Below are 24,792 nucleotides of genomic sequence, written 5' to 3' on the forward strand. Positions count from 1 at the left end.
TTAAAGGTCTCTACCTCATTGAATATGCATTTTTCCCCTTGAAGGAATATACTCAGTTTTGCTGAGTGATTCTTGGTTGTAATCTTAGCTCATTTGCCCTCTGAAATATCATATTCCAAGCCCTCCAATCCTTTAACATAGAAGCTACTAAATTTTGTGTTATCCTGACTGTGGCTCCACAATACTTTAACTGTTTCTTTCTGGCTGCTGGTATATTTTCTACTTTACCTGGGAACTCTGGAATTTGGCTATAATATTCCTGGGAGTTTTCATTTTGAGATCTCTTTCAGGAGGTGATCAGTGGATTCTTTCAATTTCTATTTTACCCTCTGGTACTAGAATATAAGGGCAGTTTTCCTCGATAATTTCTTGAAAGATGATGTCTAGGCTCTTTTTTTGATCATGGCTTTCAGATAGTCCATAATTTTTAAATTCTCTCTCCTGGATCTATTTTCCAGGTCAATTGTTTTTCCAGTAAGATATTTTACATTGTCCTCTATTTTTTCATTCTTTTGGTTTTGTTTTACTGCTTCTTGATTTCTCATAAAATCATTAGCTTCCATTTGCTCCATTCTAATTTTTAAGGTATTATTTTCTTCAGTGAGCTTTTGGACCTCCTTTTCCATTTGGCTAATTCTGCTTTTTAAGGCATTCTTCTCATTGACTTTTTATACCTCTTTTGCAATTTGGCCTAGCCTGTTTTTTTTTTCTTTTTTTGGTTAGGCAATGGGGTTAAGTGACTTGCCCAGGGTCACACAGCTAGTAAGTGTCAGGTATCTGAGGCCAGATTTGAACTCAGGTCCTCCTGAATCCAGGGCCGGTGCTCTATCTACTGCACCACCTAGCTGCCCCTTAGTCTGTTTTTCTAAGGTGTTATTTTCTTCAGTATTTTTTGTGTCTCCTTCACCAACTGTTGACTCTTTTCTTGTGATTTTCTTGCATCAACCTCATTTCTCTTCCCAATTTTTTTTTGATTAGGCAATGGAGTTAAGTGACTTGCCCAGGGTCACACAGATAGTGAATTTTTTTTGTGTCTGAGGCCGGATTAGAACTCAGGTCCTCCTGAGTCAAGGGCCAGTACTCTATCCACTGTGCCACCTAGCTGCCCCCCCAATTTTTCCTCTACCTCTCTTACTTGATTTTCAAAATTCTTTCTGAGTTCTTCAATGGCCTGAGACCAATTCATATTTTTCTTGGAGGCTTTGGATGCAGGAGCTTTGACTTTTCTATTTTCTTCTGAGTGTGTTTTGATCTTCCTTGTCACCATAATAACTTTCTGGAGTTAGAGTTTTGGTTTTTTTTTTCTCCTGTTGTTTACTCATTTTCCCAGCCTACTACTTGACTTTTAACTGTTTGTTAAAGTAGGGCTCTGCTTCCAGGGTGGAGGGTGCACTGTCCCAAGCTTCTGGGTTTTTGTACAGCTGTTTTCAGAGATACTTCTAGGGACCTGTAAGTTTTCAGTTCTTCCAAGGTGGTATGATCTAAGAAGAGGCCTTTACTCCTTTCACTCCCAAGGCCTGCTCCTGACTTGCTGGGGCTAGGGCTATGCTGGTGCAACCTGCACTGGACTGCACTCCACTCTCACCCAGGTGCAATGGACCTTTCCTACCAACCTTCTAAGTTATCTTTCGCATCTTTGGGCTGAGAGGTCTGGAAACCACCACTGCTGCCAGTTATTCAGTTGCCCCAAGGACTGCTCCAGGTTTGTTGGGGCTTGGTCTGCATTGGTAGGGCCCTGTGATGGACTGTGCTCCTCTCTCACCATGGTGCAACAGATCTTTCCTGCTGACTTTCCAAGTTGTCTTGGGCTGCAAATTTGTTTCACTCTGTCTTCTTATGGGTTCTGCTGCTCTATGATCAATGGTTTTCTTTATATGACTTTCTTTGTTACAGAGGAAGGTTTGATGATGGTGGGTAAGCGGGAAAACTAAGAAAGGGTGTGTGTGAGAAGATGGTGGTGGCACTGAGGAAATAACTATTGTTTTGTTTTTAAAAGGCCTCAAGGACACTTTCAGAAGCCAAGATGGCAGAGTAAGCAGATAATCACCTTAACTCTTCCATATTTACCTCCAAACAACCACAAAATAGTGCCCAAAAATACCATTTAAAATAACTGTAAACAATACAAAATACTTTGAAGTCCGCCTGCCAAGACAAACCCAGGAACTCTATGAACACAATGACAAAACATTTTTCACACAAATAAAGTCAGATCTAAACAATTGGAAAAATATTAACTGCTCATAGATCATACCATATGCCAAGATAAAGTGAAAATGGGTACATGATTTAAAGGGTGATACCATAAACAAATTAGAAGACCAAGGAATAGTCTACCTATCAGATCTGTGGAGAAGGGAAGAATCCATGATCAAACAAGAGATACAGAGCATTACAAAATATAAAATAGATAATTTTGATTATATTAAATTAAAAGTATTTAGCACAAGCAAAACCAATGCAACCAAGATCAGAAGGAAAGCAGAAAGCTGAGAAACAACCTTTTCAGCAAGTATCTCTGATAAAGGGTCTCATTTCTCAAATACACAGAAAACTAAGTCAAATTTATAAGAATACAACTCATTCTCCAATTGATAAATAGTCAAAATATATGAACAGGCAGTTTTCTGATGAAGATATCAAAGCTATTCATAGGTATATGAAGAAGTGCTCCAAATCACTTTTGATTAGAGAAATGCAAATTAAAACAACTCTGAGATATTACCTCACACCTATCAGATTGGCTGATATGACAAAAAAGGAAAATGACAAATGTTGGAGAGGATGTGGGAAAATTGCGACACTAATGCACAGTTGGTGGAGTTGTGAACTGATTCAACAATTCTGGAGACTAATTTGATACTATGACCAAAGGGCTGTAAAAATGTGCATACCCTTTGACCCAGCAATACCACTACTAGGTCTGTATCTCAAAGAGATCAAAAAAAAGGGGGGGGAAAGGACCTACATGTGCAAAAATCTTTATGGCAGCCTTTTTCATGGTGGCAAAATATTGGTAATTCAGCGGATGCCCATCAATTGGGGAATGGCTGAACAAGTTGTGGTATATGAATGTAATGGAATACTATTGTTCCATAAGAAATGATGAGCAGACAGATTTCAGAAAAACCAGGAAAGATTTGTAACAACTGATGCAAAGTAAAATTAGCAGAACCAAGAAAACACTGTACACAGTAACAGCAACATTGTGTGATGATCAACTATGAATGACTTAGTTCTTCTCAGCAACACAATGATCCAAGACAGTTACAAAGGAGTCATGATGGAAAATGCTATCTGCATCCAGATAAAGAACTGATGGGTTCTGAATGCAAATCAAAGCATACTTTTTTCATTTACTTTATTTTTTTCATGGCTTTTTTCCTTTTGGTTTTCTTTCACAATTGTGACTAATATGGAAATGTGTTTTACATGATTGCACATACATAACCTATATCAAACTGTTTATCATTTTAGGAAGAGAAGAGGGGAAAGAGGGAAGGAGAAAAATTTGGAACTCAAAGTCTTGTAAAAATGCTAAAAATAATTGGGGGAAAAGGTACTATTTTAAAATAAATAAATAAATAGATAGATAGATAGATGAATGAATAAATAAATAAACAGACAAAAAATGCCTCAATAAGCCTTACATAAAAAATCAGCAACTATTACAATTTTCCAAAAGGGGTTGCCTTGAAGAGTTTGAATTTCCTGTAACTAGAATCTTAGAAAGAGGATTCCTGGTTGGGTATGGGCTGGACTCAATAACCTCTGAGGTCCCTGCCGACTCTAAGGAGTAGAAATAATGCTGGATCTGGGGACAAAAGACCTGGGTTCAAATCCTCACTCCTGTTTACTTAGGTGACCTTTAGCAAATCTGTAAAACAAGTGAAGTGGATTAGATGACCTCCAAGATCCCTTCCAGCTCTAAATCTGTGATCCTAGGATTTCAGTTCTAATTGTTTCTTCACTCAGGGTTCTTAAACTGGTGTCAGCGAACTTTTAAAAAATATGCATTTTTGACAACTGCATTTTAATGTAATTAGTTTCCTTTGTGTAGCTATGTATTTTATTTTGCACATTTAAAAACATTATCCTGGGGGTCCCCAGGCTTTATGAGACTGCCAAAGGAGTACAACAACACAAAAATAGATTAAGAATCCCTGCTTCACATCAATCCTGTGAAGAAGGCATTGTGTTACCCCATTTTACATATAAAGAAACTGAGGCTCAAAGAGATAAAGCAATTTGCTCAAAGTCAAAGCCAGAACTTGAACACACATCTTCAAGACCAGTGCTCCTTTCAGTAAATTTCCTTCCATATCAGCGAATCACCTCAGGGAGAAAATTGAGAAAGTAACAGGGGCATGATATCAAAGAAAAAAGGGTCAGAATTCAGCACATTATTTCTCTGCATACCATACTAATTCTCAGTTGTATCAATGAGGGGGAAAAGGTTTCAAATGTCAGCCATGGAGCTTTTATTTTATTCTAGTAAATAAAACAATGATTAAATCACTAAACATGGGCCCCATATAAATGTAGCAAGATTTGCGAAAGGAAATGTGGATAAGGAGAAATGGAAGAAAGGGGAAGGTGAGGCATGGGGGGAGGGAAGGAGGGGACCACAAAAAAAAAAGCAAACCAGTAAATTCAGGAAAACAACAGCTTCCACAGGAGACACTCAATAACAACAAAACATCTTCTAGGAAAACCAATGAACATGAGCACATATAGATCACACTAAATCAAACTTACCAGTAAAGGTAATAGGCTAAAGCCATCACAAACAGGGTAGCACAGACTGCAGAAAACAAACAGACAGAATAGTTGGCCAACATCTTTATAATCCTGAGGGTAGGGGGAGGTCTAGTGGTGAGACAGTGTTGCTGTTTTAAAGAAGTGAAAACAGAGAACTGAGAAATGAGAGAGAGGGAATAGTTATTTGTTTGAAGGACACAACGGTCAAGTCTCCTTGAGAAGGGATTATGACAAAAGCACTAGTGGGGGTAAAATATGGGAGTACTATTGTTGCTAAAATTCATCAAAACTGCTAGAGAGTAGTGGAAATGTTAATCATTCTTCAACTAAAACCAACTTCAAATTACAAAAAACACCAGTCCATGCTTAAGAGTCTCTTAATAGATTAATGGTAGGAAGTTTATAATAAATTGGGAAATATCTTCCCCCACAGACATTGCTGTATGCTAACATCTTTGTTCTAATCCAGTAAGAAGCTTATAGTAACTTAGCATGTTGTAAACAACCAAACTCACACATTAGGCAGTATGTATATGCTACATTATTATCACAGCATTTTGTTTCCTTTTACATTCTGATCCAATGGAATATTGGGGCTTTAAAATAAAGTATTACAAAAATACTTCCTTCCTATCTTTTAGAAATAAAATTTTAATTTGAAATGTTAAGTATTTATTTATCTAACTTCAATTTAATTCAACAAACACTTATTAAAGCACCTATTACAATGCAAGGCATTGGGACTAGATGCTAGAGATACAAAGATGAAAAAATGAAAGTCCTTGTCTACAAGCTTCTTTGGATGATTAGAAGTTTATGCATCTGAGCTATTGTTTAGTCTTAGTAGAGAGAATGGTGGGGCTGCACACTTGCTTGAGTGAGGGAGTCAGGAGTTGATGCAACAGCTTTGGAGAGGAGAATTCTTTTTCATTTCTGCTTAGGTTAAGTATGCATCTAGATTTTCTTTAGGGAGACACCTGGCAGAGAAAAGGAAAAAAGGCTTAAAGAAGCTACTGACATATAGAGGAGCCAGCACCTCAAAGCCCTCAAGTCAACCTCATCTATCACACTGACATGGTGTTTAGACATCATTCTCTCTACCAGTAAGAAGAGTCATTTTTAAGAAGCATATCACAAAACAATTCAGGTTTGAAACCTGAGGTTACATACAAATAAGTAGAATATGACATAGAGAGTGATAGAGACAACGGAGAGACTCAAAGTGTTCTGGAAAAATTTGAAGAGGTTCAGCTCTGAATAATCTGCTTCATGAAGGAGGTGTGATAGGAGAGAAGCCTTAAAAAAAAAAGGCAACATCTAATGATCGATCAGAGGTGATATAAAGTTACTAATGATTACTTGTAATCCAAAGTAATAATAGAAGACAAAAAAACAATAACACACCACACTGCTCACTATGGTAATATTTCGGATAAACCAACTCAGTCACCCAACAACAATACACGGTATTTGCAAAGACAGAAATTAGAAAGTATAAAGTAAAAATAGGGTTAGTAATGGATCCAGTTTTTCTGGATCATAATGTAAAGGACATTGATTTCCAAACTTTTTAGTCATACAGCCCTATCAGCAAAACATTTTTGAGCATACACTCTCAAAAGATACAGCTTTATTTTAAAATGTTATACATATACTACTAAACTTATAGGGAAGGGGGAGGCGGGGAGGGCATGGCTGTCTGGGCTGGGCCTGACTTGAGCTAAGTCCTCTGACAGTTTAGGTTCAATATTATAACAAAATGAGACACTCAGAAGTCATCCGATAGTTAACAAAAAGATTTCTTTAGCCATAGCAGAAGAAGAATATTGAACAAAGATGGGCATGAATCACACCTTGAGTGTACTTTCTGGCCTAAACTGTCCATTCAGACCCACCAGTCAAGAATCAGACCTAGCACCTCGAGGCCCTCATGGCTCCTTTGTACTTGGGTAACCAGAAAGTGATGTCCACAGCCTGAACCTGAGCCAACCAAGAATCTAGGATGTCCTCAATATCTTTTAGGAAAATAATTAATCTATCTTGCATGAAGGGGAGGTGGGGTTAGTATTTTGCTCTTACCCACACTCTACTTCTTGGTGATAAGGTTATTAAGGTCTTATAGAGCATTACTGTCAAACTCATAAAAGAAACACTAATCCACTCATAAGGATCCCTGTGGACTACACATTGGCCTATTATTAAGATGGAATAGTTGTTTTATTGTATTTTTGTTTATTTTGCTAAATATTTCCCAATTGCATTTTTATCTGGTTCAGTGTACTCAGGAGTGATGAGGGCCACATGCCACTTGGAGGCAGTGTGTTCAACACTTCTGCTCTAGAAGACCTTCTACTATTTAAACAGGTTCAAGCCCATTACTAGTCAACCTCTGAATACCTCTGGTATTCAAGAAGCTTGATACAAGCAGCACTTGATACAGCCATCTCCAGTCGTCCTGGTTCACATCTTACCACTGGACCCAGATGACTCTGGAGGAGAAAGTGAGGGTGACGACCTTGACAGCCCCCCCTCACTTAAATCCAGTTCACTTGCAAGTCATGGCATCATCTTCCTGATGTCATGGTCCTCTTTGAGAACGAAGGACGAACAACAACAATACAGGCAGCACTAAAGTAAGAAATGGGGCAGCTAAGTGATGTGGTAGATAGAGTGCCAAGGTCTGGAGTCAGGAAGACCTGAGATCAAATCCAGACACCGACACTTGCTAATCACTTAACCCTGTTTGCCTCAGTTTTATCATCCGTAAAATGAGCTGGAGAAGGAAATGGCAAATCAATCCAGTATCTATGCCAAGAAAACTCCAGATGAGGTTACAAAGAGCTGGACAGAACTGAAACGACTAAACAACAAAAAAAGGAGGAAGTAAAAAAATGAAAACAGAAACACAGCAAAAACGAAACAATGTAGCAATTTCCTGAAGGCCTGACTGAATATGGGAGAGTACCAGGAAACACTGAGTCCTAGTTCTAAACAACCAGGTCTATGTGGTAAGTGATACCACTTTGGAATTGATAATGGTTTTCTCTATGTGAAAAAGTGATCATTAGCAGGAACAGCACCAGGAATATCACAGTTATAATAAAAAGGATGATACTTCTGCATACTCACTGATCATCAGAGGTTAGGGAGAATTGCCTCATACCACTACCTACTTAGTGTTTCTTGGTTTACCAGCCAGGATCTCCTTCCTGGGTGCCCCATGGGAATGAGTAGGTAGGAAAGAGAATACAAAATCTTCATTCAACCCATACGAGGCTTCTGGGGGACTGCAACCTTTCTGTGGGAGCTGGCTAGGCACTTTCATATCTCTTTTATTGTCAAAAAGCAAACACCCTCCCAATAATTCTACCCATGTTCCTCTAAGCCATCCCTGGGGAAGAGTTGTATAATGACCAATTGGTAATATACTGGCAGCAATGTAAAGAAGCCAGTTAATTTTACATTGCAGTAAGCAATGGGCTAGAGTAGGCCTGGCCTTTTGCCACTGTATATTCCAATGCCTATTCTTTTGCTACTGGGATGCAACTATTGGTGGAAGATGATCTACTGCTCTCTGATACCACCGGGGCATACATGTGTGTCTTCTGTCTGCTGCTGTCTGCCCCATATCTGCCTGCTGTATACTCTTCCAACATCAACTGCCACTCTAAGGGGCCTGAGATCCTGCCCGGGCTGGAACAGTGATGCAAGAGGCCTGCACCGTGCTATTCCTGCTGCTGCTAGGGCAGGCCTTCCCTGCCACTGCCCCCCTTGGGCCCAGTAAGAGTAATGTTGCTGCTGCTGCTACTGGGTACTTCCTTACTGCCTACCAACAAAATGCTCCCTTGAACTGTCCACACCTGCTAGCTTTCGTTCCATCTCCTCTTCTTTTTGTGGCTAAACTCCTTGAGAAAGCTGACTACAATCAGTGCCTCCACTTTCTTCCTCTTTCTTTTTGACTCTTCTACAATCCAACCTCATCATTCAACTGAAACTACTCTCAGCAAAATTTCCAATCATCTCTTAATTGACAAATCAAATGGCCTTTTTTCAATTTTCATCCTTCCTGACCTTTTTTCAGCCTTCTGTCACTGTGATTCACTCTCTTCTCCTCAATACCTTTTTCTCTCTAGGTATTCATGACATTGATTTCTCCCAGTTTTCCTCCTACCTGTCTGACCTCTCCTCCATGTCTTTTGCTAGTTCTTCATCCAGGTCTTGCTCTCACAAAACGAGAATGCCCAATAGCTCTGTCCTGGGCCCTCTTCTCTTCTTCCTTTATATTGTTTGAATTGGTGATCTCATAGCTCCCATGGCTTCAATTAACATATGTATACTGAGATTCTCAGAAGTACTTAAGCAGTCCAAACCTCTCTCCTGACCTCTAGGCTTGCATCTCCATATGACTATTAGAAATTTCAAACTGGATGTCTGGTAGACATCTTAAACTCAACACATCCAAATTTGATCTCCCTGTCTATCCCCTCAAGCCCTCCCCTGTTTTGAACTTCCCTACTGCTATGAAGGGTACCAACATTCATCCAGTCACCCAAGCTGGTAGGCTAGGTATCACCTTAGATCCCTCACTTTCTCTCACCAACACCAACCTAATACCCAGTCTGAGTACTCCAGGATCTAGTGACAGTGGCCTCCTTGCGGTTCCTCTCACAAAACATTTCATCTCCAGACTCCCTATGCCTGGAATATTCTACCTCATCACCTCTGCCTCCTGGTCCCCCAAAAAAAGATAATAAGCATTGTATCTAACTACAGTACATAAATTTTGAATCAATCAATCAATGAGTATTTATTAAGTGTTTGTTATCAGGCATTATTCTAGGACCTGGGAATACAACCACAAAAGTAAAAGTCACTACCCTTGAGAAGTTTACAATCAAGCCAAAAGATGTGTGTGTGTGTGTGTGTGTGCGCGCGCGTATGTGTGTGCATACAAAATTGATACACAAGATGGAAGGAAGGAGAGAGGAGGGCCCAAGGCATTAAAAACGGAAGGTTACGAACTATGTACAGGAATTGTTCGAGGTAATGGGGACACAAAGACAAAAACAGAACAGTTTCTGCCCTCCAGGGACAGCCAAGGAAACCCAAATGAATAGCTGATCAATACATACTATGGCCTCCAAACCAAGTATCCAGTTGAACTTCCTCAACAAAGACAGAAATTATAAACTGGCAAGTCTGTCTTTATTTGACATGGGCTTTCATTTTGAAAGGGTTAAATGATATAATAATTCAGAAAGTTATGGTTAACATAAATATATATTTAATACAAATAAATACAGCTTCCTAAATTACTAATACTGGCATGGGATTTTTCCTTTCAATTTGCCCATTTTAGAACAGTTACAACAAATGAGCACTTGATTCTTAAAATGAACACCTTGTCTTTACTACACATTTTACCATCAATTTTCAGAGCCTCCCTGTTAGAAAATTGTTCTGCACATGGGAAACTCCTTGATGTTTGACTAAATCATTGTACTGAGGCTTGAACTCCCTGAAATAAAAAATTAATTTAATCATCTGTTTTCAAAAACTTAAATTCCCAAAGACTGAAAAGAAGAACTCATATTACAATGTGCAAAAAGTTTCCTAAAAAGATCGTGTCAGGGTACAGAAACAAGTTAAATAAATGAAATTCAGTATGGTTCAAAGTTCTAAATCTCAGACAGGAAGGTTAGAAGAATTCATTTTTACCAAAGACAGGGGTGAGAATATTTCCCCTCGTGTTCAGAAAGTAGATTACCTAAAGCCTAAAACTATATGTTCATACTTCCAAACCAAGATACCTGCCTGAACCAGCCCCATTTCCACATACTTACTCCAGCAAAACCCTGAAGTTTGCACCAAACCAAATAATGATCAAGAAATCCAATGACAATAGTTCATGACTTATACCCCAGAACTGCAAGAGAATCAGCCAGAAACCTCAGGGCAATAGGAAAGGAGGTCACTAGCAAAGCCAGCCTAATGTTCTATGTCCAAATACAGCAATAATAGAATAATCCTTCTCCCCATTCCCTTACAAAGAGAGCCCCAAGGGGCAGCTAGGTGGCGCAGTGGATAAATCTCTGGCCTTGGAGTCAGGAGGACCTGAGTTCAAATCTGCCCTCAGACACTTGACACTTACTAGCTGTGTGACCCTGGGCAAGTCACTTAACCCCAACTGCCTAAAAACAAAGAAAAAAAAAAGAAAGCCCCAGGGTGATCAGAAAGCCATGGGGATGGTCGCCCTGGGATACAGGGAGTCTGGGACCAGCCCAGTTCCAAAGGGCAGACTGGAAAAGCCCAGGCCCAGAAGCTATAAAGTACCTAACACTCTATTCTGAGATGGCAGAAAATGCCCTGAAGACCCTGAACTTCAAAGATGAAGGGGGATCTAACCTTGGGAGTAGAAGTCAGCATAAGATCCCAGGGGACCCATGATTAAGACCAAGCAGTACGAACCATCCTACCCAAAAGCTCAGCAAGGAGCAGTATCTAACCCTAACACAAAGTCCCAATTCAAGAACTACGGTTGGAGAGGTGAATAGATCAAAGGAAACACAATATAAAAAAATTAAAATATAAAAATATTTTTATAAAATATAATTATTTTATAAAAAATTAAAATATAAAAAATTATTTCAAATATAATCCCCTCAAAAAAGAGAGTAACTCAGCAACAACTAAGCAGAGACTCAAGGGAAAAAAAAGAATTTTCCACAAGGATTACATTAATACCTAAAGGAAATGAAACATTAGACAAAAATGAAATTCAAAACTCTATTAGTAGGAACTCGAAGGAAAATAAATGTCCTAGAAGAGAAAATGGTAAGCCATCTCCAAGAAACAGACTTCCTTAAAACCAGAGTAGACCAAAAAGGATATGATCATCCTACTAGACAAGCAAAATAATTAAAGTACATAAACCAATCCATCAACAAGCACTAAACTACTACTTCCAATGCAGCTACTTAGATAAAGAAAAAAAAGTCATAAGAAGCTTACATTCTACTAGGTGAACAAAAAAAAAAAATTCAGAAAGGAACTGAACACAACAAGAAAAATAAAAAAAGGCTTCTTATGGGAAGAGGTATCCATTTTATGTGGAGGCTAAAGAAATTATTATTAAATGATTATCAGTAAGCTGTTATCTTATTAAGAAAATTATTACTATATAATCACTGGAAAACTAGCTTACAAAAATAAATTTATAAAACTAAAGTTTAATTATTTCTTAAAAATAATTTTAAAAGGGGAAGCTAGGTTGCGGAGTGGATAGAGCACCAACCCTGGAGTCAGGACGACCTGAGTTCAAATCTGACCTCAGACAAATAACACTTATTAGCTGTATGACTCTGGGCAAGTCACTCAACCCCAATTGCCTCGCCAAAAAAAAAAAAAAAAGAATTTAAAAAGAAGTACAATAACTGGAAATAATTTTGTTGCCGACTGAAATCCCCTCTAAGATTTTTCATTATGTAATGTTCAGTCAACAGACAGCATTTAAAAGTTCCTTACTGCACCTTGTTAATAAAATACACCCTCAAGCCCTCAACATGTTAGTCTCCATTCATAATATACATACACTCAGACCAATAAATAGCCATAAGGAGTACAGATTTTCCTTTTAAATCCTTGGCTATCTGGCTTCCAACTTTATTACTCAACTGAAAACTGCTCTCTTCAAAATCATTAATGATCATTTCTAAACTCTATGGCTTCTGGCCTCACCATTTGACTGAAACTGCTCTCCCCAAAGTTGCCAGTAATTTCTTAATTTGCCATCTAATGGCCTTTTAAAAAAAAATCCTCACCTTTCTTGATTTTTCTGCATTTTAACACTATTGCCCACCATCATTTTATTCTCCAGTCTATCTTCTTTGAGTTTTCATAGCACTGCTGTCTGTAGGTGCTTCTCTGACCTAATCAGACCTGGTTTGATCTGGTCTTTCTGAGGCTTCTCAGTGGATACAGTTCTAGAACTAAAATCAGGAAGGGCTGAGTTGAAATTCAGTTTCAGATATTTATTAGCTGTTAACTTCAGTTTATCCCAGTCTGTCTCAGTTTCCTCATCTGTAAAATGGGATAATGATTGCACCTACCTCCCAGAGCTGTTGTAAGAATCAAATGAGGTGGGGCACTAGACGGCACAGTGGATAGAGCACTAGCCCTGGAGTCAAGAGGACCTGAGTTCAAATTCGGCTTCAGACACTTGATACTTACTAGCTATGTGACCCTGGGCAAGTCAATCTCAATTGCCTCACCAAAAAAAAATAATAATAATCAAATGAGGTAACATCTGTAAAGTATTTTGCAAACCTTAAAGGACTATGAATGCTAGCTATTATTTTTTTTCATCTATCTCATGACCTCTAACTGTGGGTGTTCTCTAAGGCTCTGTTCTCTGCCCTCTACTCTACTTTCTCTATATATTTTCATTTGATGACCTGATAAGCTTTGATGGATTTGATTATCATCACTATGCAGATGAATCACAGATTTATATATCCATCCCTAATCTCTCCAGAGCTTCAGTGGCATCACCAATTCAATCAATTAACAAGCATTTTAAGCCTTTACTACATGACAGGTAGTATGCTAAGTGCTGGAGATAAAAAGAAAGGCAAAAACACAGTTCCTGCCCCCAAAGAGCTCACATTCTAGAGGAAATCACAATATGCAACAACGATGTGCAAAAAGAAACATTTATAGTGTAAACGAGAGATAAATCCAAAGACAAGGCACCAGCAGCGAGGGGCACCACGAAAGGCCTCTTGCAGAAGATGGGATTTGAGCTGGGTCTTGAAGGAATCCAGGGAAGTTAGGAGGCAAAGGTGAAGAAGAAATGCATTCCAGTGATGCTGGAACAATCAGTGAAAAGGGAAAGAGTCAGGAGATGAAGTGTTACATGGGAGGAACAGAAAGAAGACCAGTGTTGCTAGAGAGCAAAGAACATGGAAAGCAGTGAATTATGTGCAGGAAGACTGTAAAGGTGGGAAAGGGCAAGTTTGTGAAGGACTTTAAAAACTAAACAGAGTATTTTATATTTGATCCTGGAGGTAACAGGGAGCCACTAAGGTTTACCAAATAGTGGAGTGACATTCTCAGAGAGCTTTAGGAAATCACTTTGGCAGCTGAATGGAGAATAGATAGAAATGAGGAAATTTGAAGTTTGAGAACAAACAGGAAGCTATTACAATAGTTTAGGAGAAAAGCGATGAGATACTGCCCTGCACAGGGTGGCAGCTGTCTTAGTAGAGAAAAGGGGACATGTACAACAGATGTTGTGAAGGTAAAAATGACAAAACAGATTGGAAACGTGAAGTGATAAGTAAAGAGTCAAGGATAGTATGGAGGCTGTAAGCCAAGATAGGTGACTGGGAGGATGGTGGTGGCCTCAACAATCATAAGATAATGAGTTCTGCTTTGGATGCCTGTGGGACATCCAATTTGAGATGTACAAAAGGCAGTTGATGATGCATCACCAAGGGAAATAGTATAGAAAGATAAGGGAGCCCAGGACAGAGCCCTGGAGAGTATCCACAATTAGTAATCATGACCTGGCTGAAAAACCATCAAAGGAGACTGAGAAGGAGCAATCAGATAGATAGGAGAACCAGAAGAGAGCAAGGTCATGAAAACCTAGAGAGGAAAGACCATCTGGGAGAAGACAGTGATCAGCAGGGTCAAAGTTTGTAGACACACCATGCAAAAGCCAATAGATTTAGCAATTAAAAGATAATTAGCAACTTGGAGAGAGCAGCTTCAATTCAATAATTAAATTGGAAGCTAGACTACAGAGGGTTTAGAAGAGAGTGAGAGGAGAGCATATAGAGGTAATGATTGCAGATTCAAGTTTAGCCACAAAGGGGAAGGAGGACATAAAAATGGATAAAAATATAAAAAAGGATAAAAATAGCGTGGATGGTCAGATAAAGACAGAATATATTAAGTATGGGATAGAAATGAGGGTGTTTTGAGGGAAGAAATAAAGGTGCCAATACACAGGGAAAGACTGAAGATTAGTGAAAGTGGGGATGAGAGTCTGCAGTTTGCTAGAGATGTGAAGAGGGAATGGGATCAAGGGCCTCCTTAGGGGAAAGGACTGTTTAACTTTTATTTCTGTATTCCCAGCACCTAGAATAATGCCTGGTACAAAAGACTATTAAAACTTACTATTAACAAGTTTAGTTATATTAATAAAAACTTTCTAATTGATTCACAAGCTAGAATTTTTCCACTTTGGTATGAAGGTTGAATCTTCCATTACAAAGGTTCCATATTTAAAAGACTTCACAGAGGTGGAAGAACTGAACTAAGTCTCTAACTCATGCCTACAGAGGACTACCTTCGTCTTTCAAGTGGCTGCACTATGGAATAGGAATAACAATAAATTTCTCTGATTTGATCCCTACAACCTATTTTCTTTTTTAAATTAATTTTTTTTCTTTTTTCAACTGATAAGCATTTATTTTCTCTCTCTCCCCCATTAAATCAATTTTCAATGAGTAATTTCAGTTGATAACAATGATGATTCTGTGACGACTACTGGTTTGTGTTATCAATAACTAGCTTTTTACACTGTATACACTGTTATAATCAGTGCCAGCGGCAGAGAAGGAGACTAATAAGACCCAAGCACTGTCCTTTGTCATATTCATTCTTAGAAGAAGAAGAAGAAAAAGGGGTAACTTTACTCTCAGATTAATTTAATTCGCATGCTTCCTTAAATGAAAATTTACTTTTAGTTGGAAAGCTAGCATATGTATGTTGAGAGGCTATAGGGAGTAATGAATAGAAGGGTCAACTTCAGAATTTGGAAGATCTGAGTTCAAATTTTGCCTCTGATACATACTAACGGCAGCCATGGGCAAGCCATTTAACATCTTAATGCTCTAGGCAACTCTCCCAGCAGCATAAATTACAGACAAATTGTCAATCTATAGCAGAAGAGCGAGTCCCCACATACGTAGACCTATTCTGAATGACATCACAAATGAGGTGAGAAGCACAAGGAGGGAGGCAGAGAAATTTTATGTGACTAGCATAATAGCCCAGCTAAAAAATAACAATAATAGTAGCATTTACATAGTGCTTTGAAGTTTGCAAAGTGCTTTAAATACATTATTTCAACTTATCATCACTGTGAGGGAGGCAAGCACTATTATTATTCCTATTTTACAAATGAGAAAACTGAGGTTTGGCCAGCGTTATATAGCTAGTAAGTGTCTGAGACAGAATTAGAACTTAGGTCTTCCTGATTCCAAGTCCAGCACTCTATCCACTGAACCACCTAGCTATCTATAACTAGATATGTGACTTTGGACAATTCACTTTAACTGGGCATCAGTTTCCCTAACTAAAAAAATGAAAGGGCTGGTATAGTAGATATCTAGGGTCCCTTCCAGGTCTTATATTCTATGAGCCTATTACACTGCGGACATTCTCTTATTTGGAAATCATGTGTAAATTTTTTTAAATAAAAAAGGATGCCAAATGCTCCAAAAACTATTAAAAACTATTATTAGCAAATCAAATTACATTAATACATTAAAATGGATTATTACTAAAAGAGAAATTTTCTGTCAGGGGATAGAACCAAGTTTTTTTCTCAATGGTCCTAAAATTACCAACTTTCTTGTCAAAATTAGATTTCAATAGCAAACCTACCTCAGTCAGGAAGCTTTCAAGGGCCCCATCCATAATGCAGTCCCTTTTCTGGGAGACTACTATTTCACTGGCTTAAAAGAAAGCAGCACATAGTTCAGCATTTGGTTTTGTAGCAATAACTAGTTATCTAACCAATTAAATGTGCCATAAACAAGTACACGCATATACAAAACCATTAAAAGGCATTCTAGGGGGTAGGCATATCAGGACACAAAAGCTTTCAAATCACAGTAACTTCTAAAGGTCAGCCAATATCTGAAAAAGGAATCTGTGACTCTGATAATATTAGCTAATTTTAAAGCCTCTTTATAACTTATTCTAACTTGTTAACAGCACTCACCTTGAAAAACAGACATGTGACAATTGTTACATACCCAGTTCTAACAAAGGCAGGAGACTAACAACAAATTTGGCGAAACTCATTTTCCATAGAGTTTTAAGTTCAATGCTCCTGACATGCTCACACAAATACAAGTCCCTTTGGTTAGCTTAGACAGACATATTTCTTACTTCATTTACTTTGACTGTAAACGTTTTTCTTTTTCTTCCCCTCCCCCACCAATAAATAAATAATAGGGAAAGCCACACAAAACCCTTCTCTAATACCTCCTGATAAAGCATCTACAAAGCTCCTTACAAAGTTCAGTCTGACATAGATTAATCATTGGGAATGTGGACTTCTGATTTCCTGGCAGTTTTTCCTATGAAGACTATCAATAAGAAAAGAATTTATTGACTTACTTATTAAACTCCAAACCTTTTTCTTGACAATGGACAGATAAGCCAATTAACACAAATACTGGTAACTTATTATTATCATTACTATTTACTATTTTTTTGTAACTGGGATACTCTATCTCACCCAGGCTAGCAGTTCAGTAGGCAATGCTGACAGGTACAGAAAATCTGACCTATTCCATTTCGCCCCTCTTTAGGCAGCCTGATGGCACCTTTACTCCCAGGGATTCACAATATTGGTGCCACTCAGTACAGATATCAGATTAGCTTAGAACTCTCAAATTCAAACAACCTACAAGCACCAGCCTCTCAAGGGGCAGGTATTATTGGCACATGCTACCAGACCCAGCCAGTGAGAATTATTTTAAGAAAGAAATTATATATTATAAACATATTTCTATTAGTAGTATAATATAATTATATAATCTAGCAATATTATTTTATGTTAATATGATTTATTATAACATAAATGTTATATGTAACATATTATTGATAAATATTATATATAAAAGAAAATTATATCCTAACCCATGGCTATACTAGATACACTATTGCCCATGGGGTCAAAGTTTTGGACCTTTGTTCTGTTATGTACAGAATGTATATGTGAAGGACTCACTGATCATGGTGTCTTAATATTCATTAAGAACACCACATTGTTCTTCGGGCAAATACATTTTAAAGGTCACCTTCCAAGAAAGGAAAAATTGAGGCAGATACAAAAAGCCATTAATTGTTGCTGTTGTTTTAAACTAAGCCAAAGAAGTCTTTTCTACCTCTAGCAGGTGTTTTGCAGAATGCTAGCATTCTTTTAGAAAATATTTAAACCCAAGTGGATTTTCACTTCCCTACAGGGTTTTCAAAAGTCCAACCTACTATTAAATCCATTCACTCCCAGTAAGGCCCATTTATTAGTACAACTCTTAACCCTCATCAGCAGAAATACAAATGTCCACACTTAGGCTTTATTCATGCAATTCAATTAAATATATACTTTTGTAAAGTGTCTTCTATATACAAATCATAGTACATAAACACAAATATCAATTAACATTTATCAAAAGCAAACAAAAAATTGGAACTGAACTTACAAATTAATATCATGCTCTCTTATTTCCTTTGGAATTTTCCTGACTTTGTTTACTGCTACATACATCATAATTTTCACAGTTAAACTAATAGTATATTCACACTGACGTTCCTTGGTATAATACATGCCCACAATATTATACAAACAGTAAGTACATACACGTTTTCTTTACTTCATTCATAGAACTAGGACACCCACCATCACCATCCTTAGAAGATTTCTATAAACTAGTAAAGTCGATCTTCAATTATAATTTTCTTCATGTCATCAAATACCTATGGAACTTCTGGTTAAGATGGCAAAGTGAAAGGCTATAGAGGTGCCCACCTCTCTCATCAAATTCCTATAAATATCTGAAAAGGACCTGCGACAGAGCAATAATAAAGAAAACCTAAGAGAAAGAGAAGCTAGCTCCCTCACCCAGTCTAGAACTATATTGGAAAAAAAAAAAGACAAAAAATCCCAGCAGACACTAGGGGAACAGCCACATCAGGTAAGCCAGCTGACCTCAGGAAAACAGGTCTAGGGCCTAAAGGCTCTTGATGAGAGGTTATGTGAGCAATCTCTGCCAGCAATGAGAGGAACTGGGTTAGCTTAGAAGCCATTCCCCAATTGAAAAATGATCAAGAAATATGAACAGTTTTCAGATGAAATAATCAAAGCTATCTATAGCCATATGAAAAACGAAAAATGAAAAATAGCTCTAAATTGCTATTGATTGGAAGAATGCAAATTGAAACAATTCTGAGGTACTACCTCATACCTATTAGATTGGCTAACAGGATTGAAAAGGAGAGTAACAAATGTTGGAGGGGATGTGGGAAAAGTGAGACATTAATGCACTGTTGGCAGAGTTGTGAACTGATTCAATCATTTTTTAGAGCAATTTAGAACTATGCCCAAAGGGATATAAAACTGTGCATACCCTTTGATTTAGCAGTGACACCTCTAGGTCTGTATCCAAAGAGAGATTAAAAAAAATAACAAAAGGGAAAAGCACCTATAAGTATGGAAATATTTACAGTAGCTCTTTTCTGGTGGCAGGAAGTTGGAGACTGGGGGGATGCCCATCAATTGGGGAATGGCTGAACAAAATTGTGCTATGTGATTGTTATGAAATACCATTGCGCTGAAGGTGGCAGAGTGAAAGCAGTGACTTGCTTGAGCTCTCCCCCAAACCCCTCCACATACCCATTAAAAAAATGGCTCTAAACAAATTCTAAAGCAGCAGAACCCACAAAAAGACAGAGGGAAACAAATTTCCAACCCAAGACAACCTGGATGGTTGATCGGAAAGGTATATCATGCCGGGCAGGGAGAGAAGTGCAGTGCGCTTGGGCGCGCAGGCCGCAGTGACCCTGGAGCAGGCCTCAGAGGACTGAATCGCAGGCAGCTGTGGCGGTTTCCAGACTTCTCAACCCCTGAACGCCAAAGACAACTTAGAAGGTCAGTGGGAAAAGTCTATTACTGCAGTGAGAGAAGGTGTTAGGTCTCAGCCGCCCCAAGGGCAGTGGCTGGCTTCTGAGCTTCCGGCCTACAGACTGAGGGGGAATTGAGTGGCTGATCAGAGGGGGATTGCAAGGATGTCTTTGCCAGTGCTGAGGCAGGAATCTCTTGCTTTACCGGTGCTTGGATCTGGGTCACAGTTCTCAGGGGCAGTCCTGGGGCGAGGAGGAGCGCTGGCCTGGTGGAGCTTGTTGTGGCTGTGGAAAGGAAACACCTCGCCCCTTATCAGAGCACCTTGGAAGAACTAACACTTTTCAGGTCCCTAGAAGTATCTCTGAAAATGGCTGTACAAACCCCCAAAGCTTGGGACAGTACATCCTCCACATTGGAAATAGACTCTTACCTTAACAAAGAGTTTAAAACTCAAGTAATTGGTTAAGCAAGGAGCGCAAAAAGAGTCAGACTATATTATCTTACTTTGGTGACAAAGAAGATCAAAACATACAACCAGAAGAAGAAAACAAAGTCAAAGCTCCTACATTCCAAGAAAAATATGTATCAGTCCCAGGCCTTGGAAGAGCTCAGAAGGGATTTTGAGAAGCAAGTAAGAGAAGTAGAGGAAAAACTGGGAAGAGAAATGAGAGTGATGCAAGGAAATCATGAAAAGCAAGTTAACAGCTTGCTAAAGGAGACCCAAAAAAATACTGAAGAAAATAACACCTTAAAAAATAGCCTAACCCAAATGGCAAAAGAGGTCCAAAAAGCCAATGAAGAAAAGAATGCCCTAAAGAGCAAAATTGGACAAATGGAAAAGGAAGTCCAAAAGATTACTGAAGAAAATACTTCCTTAAAAATTAGAATAGAGCAATTGGAAGCTAGTGACTTTATGAGAAATCAAGACACTGTAAAACAAATCCAAAAGAATGAAAAATTTGAAAACAATGTGAAATATCTCACTGGAAAAACAACTGACCTGGAAAATAGATCCAGGGAGAGATTTTAAAATTTATTGGACTATCTAAAAGCCATGATCAAAAAAAGAGCCTAGACATCATCTTTCAAGAAATGATGAAGGAAAACTGCCCTGATATTTTAGAACCAGAGGGCAAAATAGAAATTGAAAGAATCCACCAATCTCCTCCTGAAAGAGATTCCCAAAGGAAAACTCCTAGGAATATTATAGCCAAATTCCAGAGTTCCCAGGTCAAGGAAAAAATATTACAAGCAGCCAGAAAGAAACAATTCAAGTATTGTGGAAACACAATTAAGATAACACAAGATTTAGCAGCTTCTACATTAAAGGACCGCAGGGCATGGACTATAATATTCCAGAGGGCAAAGGAGACAGGATTACAACCAAGAATCACCTACCCAGCAAAACTGAGTATAATTCTTCAGGGGGAAAAAATGTTCATTCAGTGAAATAGAGGACTTTCAAGCATTCTTGATGAAAAGACCAGAACTAAATAGAAAATTTGACCTTCCAGTACAAGACTCAAGTGGAACACGAAGAGGTAAACAGGAAAGAGAAATCATAAGAGACTTACTAAGGTTGAACTGTTTACATTCTTACATGGAAAGATGATATTTGTAACTCATGAGACCTTTGTCAGTATTAGGGTAGTTGGAGGGAAAAAATTATATGTATGTAGATAGATAGATAGATACATAGATACATAGATAGAGGGCACAGGGTGAGTTGAAGATGAAGGGGTCACATCTGGAGAATAAAATTAACGGGTGAGAGAGGATTACACTAGGAGAAGGAGAAAGGGAAAGGTAGAACAGGGTAAATTATCTCACAAAAAAAAAAACAGAAAAGAAAAGGCTCTTACACTGGAGGGGAAACGGGGGAAGATGAGAGAGAATGAGTGAATCTTATTCTCATAGGATTTGACTTAAGAAGGGAATAACATACACACTCATTTGGGTATGGAAATCTGTCTTACCCTAGAGGAAAACAGGAGGGGAAGGGGACAAGAGAGTAGGGGGATGACAGAGAGGAGGGCAGACTGGGAAAGGGGGTAATCAGAAGCAAATACTTCTGAGGAGGGACAGGGTCAAAAGAAAGAACAGAATAAATGGGGGGAGCGGGATAGGATTAAGGAAAATAGAGTTAGTTTTTCACAGCATGTCTATTATAGAAGTGTTTTGCATAACTGCATATATATAGCCTATATTGAGTTGCTTGCCTTTTCAATGAGGGTACGTGAGGAGGGAGGAAGGGAGAAAATTTGAAACCTAAAGTTTCAAAAACACATGTTTAAAAAAAAATGTTTTCACATGCAACTGGGAAATAAGAAATACAGGAAATGGGGTACAGAAATCTATCCTGCCCTACAAGAAAATAGAAGGGGAAGCGGGGGGGGAGAGATAGCAGGGAAAGCAGACTAGGGGAAGGGGTATTCAGAATGCATGCCATCTTGGAGTGGGGGGGAGGGGCGAGATGGGGTGAAAATTTGGAACTCAAAATCTTGTGGAAGTAAATGTTGAAAACTAAAAATAAATAAATTTATTAATAAAAAAAGAAAAAAAGAAATACTATTGTGCTATAAGAAATGATGAACAGTCATTCTCAATAATACAATGATCAAGAAAACTCTTAAGAACTTATGAAGAAAAATGCTATCCATCCTGAGACAAAGAACTGATGGTGTCTAAATACAGATTTAAGCATACTTTTTTACTTTATTTTTCTTGAAGTTTTTTTGGTCTATGTTTCTTTCACAACATAACTGGAAATATGCTTTGCATGACTATACATGTATAACCCATATCAAAATGCTTGCCAATGAGGAGGGTGGGGAGGAAGGAAGGGAGAGAATTTGGAACTCAAAGTTTTAAAAATAAATGTTAAAAATTGCTTTTACATGTAACTGAAGAAAAATAAAATACTGAATAATTTTTATAAAAGACCATTAAAAAAAAAGAAAGAGGGGTGCCCAAGGTGGGTGGAAGATATATCTTCTCTAATGATGGAGATGAATGAAGCTGAAGCCCCTCGTTATACAATAACCCTGTGCTACCTGTCGAGAAGGCAGATGGCACCTGACAGCTCACAGGGAACTGAACAATGTTATCATGCCCATCTCTATAACTATGCTTGATTTCATTAATATTGTATATCAGGTAGCTCAGGTTCAGGCATGGGGCTACCAACCTTCCCAATGTTTTTTCTCTATTTCTGAGAATAAGACTTGTTGATGCTGTTGTTCAATCATGTCCAGCTCTTGGTGACCGACCCCATTTGAGGTTTCCTTGGCAAAGATACTGGAGTGGTATGCCATTTCCTTCTCTAACTCACTTTACAGATGAGGAAACTGAGGCAAACAGGGTTAAGTGACTTCCCAGGGTCACACAGTTAGTATCTGAGGCAGGATTTGAACTAAGATCTTCCTGACTCCAGGCCCAACACTCCATCCACTGCACTACCTAGCTGCTGTGAGAATAAGACTAGTCAGGAACAATTTGCTTTCATCTGGGAAGGAGTCCAATATATCTTCACTGTCCTTCCTAAAAGCTACCTGAACTCTCTATAACATCACAATATGGTGAGCAAGGACCTGAAAGAGAAAGAGGCTCCCTTCCCCAGGACACTGATGTACACTACTGCATTAATGACAGAATATTGATTAGACTACATGAGGCCATAGTAGCAGAGGCTCTAAAACAGATGGTGGTTACATCAGGGACATCTGGGTAGGAAATCAACCCTAATAAAATCCTAAGTACAGTCTCTCAAACAAATTTTGAGAAAACCCAAAGGATTCGAGGTACAGTTAGGAATAAGCTGCTAACATTTGCTTGCTCACATCTAAGAAAGAAATTCTTAGACCTGGACACTATTCCAGTTTTAGAGAACCTACATTCTTCACTTAATGTCCCACATTTACCAAGTCACCCATGGAACAAGCTAGAATATTGGCAAATGTAAAGCAGACTGTCCCACAATTTCTCCTCCTGGGCCCTTATGATCCTAACAAGATTCATGTTTCCAGAGGCCTCAGTCCATAAAGACCAGGATAAGTGGAGCTTTTAGCAGGTATCAAAAAGTGGCCAGCGTAAGCAACTAGTGGACTTCTAGAGCTCCAAGTTCCCCAGAACAGCCACTCACTATACCAATTTTGAAAAGCAGTTGCTTGCCTTTTACTGAGCTCTCGTTACTACTGAATAGATGGTATGGGGTCCTACAATCACCCTTTGTCTAGAGTTACTCATTATGGGTTGGTTAATACAAGATGTTCCCTCTAACAAGATGGATAGGACACAGGAAGCTTCTATTGCTAAATGGAAATAATATTATTAAAAATCTCACTTACCTGGGTTCTCTGGTGTTAGTGCCTTTCCCAAAAATGTGACTATGACAGAGACTGAGACTGGCATCATTTTTCCCACTTTGCCAATAATTCCATCTACTATGAGAAAGGCATATGCAACTAGACTTCAGCAGCCACTAATCCAGTACCAGAAAATATCCTAGGGAATAAGGTTCTGGGCAAGTCCTCTCAGAGGGCTTAGCTCCAGGCTAGAGGGCTGGCATGTGAGAGAGCCTTGAGGAATGAGGCTGAGAAGTTTCATTTACACTGATTCCTAGGCAGTAGCCATGGGTTTGAGAACAGGATTAGACAATCAAAGGCTCTCACCTTTGGAGTCAGAACCAATGGAGGAATTATGCTGATATCTCCCAATGCATAGCTGTTTGTGAGGCATACCAGGACCCATCAGAAACATCATTTACTAAACAACCAGGCTGGAGTCATTACAAAAACAGCAGAAGATGGACAGTGAAATGGATCCATTGCCAATATGGACATTGAGGTAGTGATGTTAAGTTGTTCAGGGCACAGGACCACATAATACCCTTAAGGACAAGGTAGCTATTCCTGCCCTACTGGGTTCCTCGTACCTATTGGATCACCCACCTAACCCAAGTGGCTCTCCACCCTGACTCTGCTAATCAAGAGTTACATCATCATGCACCTTACTGCCCAGGTTGGCAAGTGTCTGTCCTCCCAGAAGCCATGCCTGTGACGGACAAATCAATACTACCCTGGGGAAGGGGAAGGGTGCTCCACTTGAGT

General features: G+C 38.7%; 1 protein-coding gene and 1 pseudogene across 4 annotated transcripts in view; both read right to left on the reverse strand.

Moving 5' to 3' along the window:
- AGPAT3 (1-acylglycerol-3-phosphate O-acyltransferase 3) overlaps window positions 1-24,792 on the reverse strand; it is a 163,590-nt gene that overhangs the window by 70,353 nt on the left and 68,445 nt on the right. The window contains exon 1 of one of the 4 annotated variants that reach the window (XM_027843616.1): window positions 4,759-4,813. The exons of the other annotated variants lie outside the window; for them this stretch is intronic. The gene's annotated coding sequence lies outside the window, so the exon portion shown is untranslated. Of the gene's footprint in view, window positions 1-4,758; window positions 4,814-24,792 lie in introns of those variants that run through there. 4 annotated transcript variants of the gene reach the window in all.
- Window positions 1-24,792, reverse strand: part of LOC114029275 — a 59,446-nt pseudogene that overhangs the window by 24,003 nt on the left and 10,651 nt on the right.

Source organism: Vombatus ursinus, unplaced genomic scaffold (genome assembly GCF_900497805.2).
Source record: "Vombatus ursinus unplaced genomic scaffold, bare-nosed wombat genome assembly UNPS02014924.1, whole genome shotgun sequence".
Taxonomy (NCBI): Eukaryota; Metazoa; Chordata; class Mammalia; order Diprotodontia; family Vombatidae; genus Vombatus; species Vombatus ursinus.